Source organism: Sinocyclocheilus anshuiensis, unplaced genomic scaffold (genome assembly GCF_001515605.1).
Source record: "Sinocyclocheilus anshuiensis isolate Anshui unplaced genomic scaffold, SAMN03320099.WGS_v1.1 scaffold1270, whole genome shotgun sequence".
NCBI lineage: Eukaryota > Metazoa > Chordata > Actinopteri > Cypriniformes > Cyprinidae > Sinocyclocheilus > Sinocyclocheilus anshuiensis.
The window spans coordinates 173,825-176,247 of record NW_015555837.1 but is presented as its reverse complement, the minus strand read 5'-3'; the positions used below and the strand labels follow the sequence as shown (position 1 = coordinate 176,247).

The window sequence follows — 2,423 nt, the reverse complement described above, 5'->3', positions numbered from 1 at the left end:
AAATGAATATGTTAAACAGAGGCTTTATTACCAAATCAAGTGTCTTCCACAACAAATATGTGAAGATTTCAAGTAAACAGAATGCATGTTCTTCAAGAAAGCAATTGAGAGGAAAAACAAGCAGGCAAAATATTTTTTGAATGAATATGTAACATAACTCACTCCAGAGATAAGGAAAGACAAGGTTAATGCCCCTTTCTACCAGTCATAATAATTTTAATGCCCGTTTTGAAACCTCTGATTTTTTCAGAAGAGTATAGCAGCCTTTTGGATTCCATGCCTCTTCAAGAGTTGGATTATGAGTCCCTCTTAACCAAGCAGGATGTCTATTTCCAGCTCATTAAATGCAAGCCGAATAAGGCTCCTGGGCCGGATGGAATTCCAGGTCAGGTTTTGAAAAACTGTGCCCTGGAATTAACTCCTATTCTTCATTCTCTCTTCCTTCGATCACTCTGCACTTCAAAAATACCAGTCATATGGAAATCATCAATTGTCATTCCTGTCCCTAAAAAATCACATCCATCAGAGTTAAATCATTACAGGCCGGTGTCGTTAACCTCAATCATAATGAAATGTTTTGAGAAATTGGTCCAAAATATAATTTTTCCATATGTTTCACCATTTTTGGACTCTCTTCAATTCGCATACAAGCAGAAGAGAGGTACAGATGATGCAGTGGCTTGTCTTCTGCACTGTCTGCTTCGACACTTGGACACCCCTGGAAATTATGCTAGACTTCTTTTTATTGACTTTTGTTCTGCCTTTAATTAAATTCAGCGTCATCAGGTAATCAAGAAATTACAGGGCCTGCAAGTCCCATCACCATTAATTTACTGGATTTATAATTTTCTGTCTAATAGGCCGCAAGTGGTAAAAGTGGACAATTCATTATCACCCACCATTGTTTTTAATACTGGGGCCCCCCAGGGATGTGTATTAAGTCCATTTCTTTACATTCTTTATACGAATGATTGTCAGAGTCCATCTACTACCATCCATTATTTTAAATATGCAGATGACATAGCTATTCTTGCATTGCTCAAAAGCAGTGATAACAATTCTTTTTTGGACTATCAACGTTCCATAACATATCTTAGCACATGGTGTCAGGGTTTTGCCCTGACACTCTGTTGTCTTGTGTTTTGTTTCTTGTGTCTATGTTGTCTTGTCAGCACATGGCCTAGTTGATTGTTTTTCTCAGCCATGTGCTTCTTTAGCCCCTCCTCCTGGTTTCCTCATTACCACACCCTCTTGTTAGCCCTCATTGAGTCCTTGTTAGTGTAATTGCTCTCACCTGTTCCTCGTGTGTTTTCCTCCCTATTTATAGTGCCCCTTGCCCTATTGTCTTTGCCGGTCCGTGGTCATTCTTTCCCTCACTGTGTTTGTCTCTGTCTGTGGATGTGGCTGAGTATGTGTTCCCTGTCTGTTTGATCTTGTGCTCTAGTCTTGCCCTAGTCTTGTCTCTTGTAATTCTATATTCTTGTCTTGCTCCTTGTTTTTGGATTTGGTCTGTTTTTGTCTTTTTGCTTTTATTTTAGTATTAATTTAGTTCTCTTAGTCCTGATCTTTTATTTTCATTTATTGGTTGATATTTTAGTTATTCGTGTTGGTTTAATTATTTTTACCTCTTTATTAGTCCTTTTGTTTTGTTTATTCTCTTGCCTGTCTTGGAGTAATTTGTGTTCCTGTGGAGCCATGTTTTGTCTTCTTGTGGTGTTAGAGTTCCTGTCCTGACCTGTTCCCTTGCCTGGCGTTTGGGGTGCTTCAGAGTTATGGTCAATAAGTATCTGAGCTTAGTTCTCTTAGTCCTGATCTTTTATTTTCATTTATTGGTTGATATTTTAGTTATTCGTGTTGGTTTAATTATTTTTACCTCTTTATTAGTCCTTTTGTTTTGTTTATTCTCTTGCCTGTCTTGGAGTAATTTGTGTTCCTGTGGAACCATGTTTTGTCTTGTTGTGGTGTTAGAGTTCCGGTCCTGACCTGTTCCTGTCCACTGGTTCCCTTGCCTGGCATCTGGGGTGCTTCAGAGTTTATGGTCAATAAGTATCTGAGCTCAGCTCTCTGGTGCCTTGCTCTGGTCTCTCCACCGGCCTGGTCTTGCCGCCTCCTCTGCTGCTATAGTATTCTGCCAGTTGATGTCTGAGGCTGTTCCAGTGGCCTTCCCTAGCTATCTCTGTTTTCTGTGTTCCTGTTGTGGTATCACCTGTGCACCTCACACCCCTTTTGTATTTATCTGTTTTGTCAATAAACCCTTGTTACACACACTGCAATTGGGTCCTCCTTCCAGATCCCTGACACATGGTGTGATGACAATTTTTGGTAATACTTTCTATGAAGCCCGTATTTATACATTATAAGGGTATTCTTAAGGCATTATAATGAATGCATTATAAAAAACCTTATAATATGTTGTATCATCT

The 2,423-nt window shown here is 39.2% G+C and overlaps 1 long non-coding RNA gene across 1 annotated transcript; it reads right to left on the bottom strand.

Moving 5' to 3' along the window:
• Positions 1–1,633: 1,633 nt before the first annotated feature.
• Positions 1,634–2,222, bottom strand: LOC107675467 (uncharacterized). Its single transcript, XR_001632601.1, has 2 exons — positions 1,984–2,222; positions 1,634–1,735 (listed from the first exon to the last, which is right to left on the bottom strand). It is a non-coding gene; the product is annotated as an uncharacterized LOC107675467 (long non-coding RNA).
• Between the last annotated feature and the right edge of the window lie 201 nt (positions 2,223–2,423).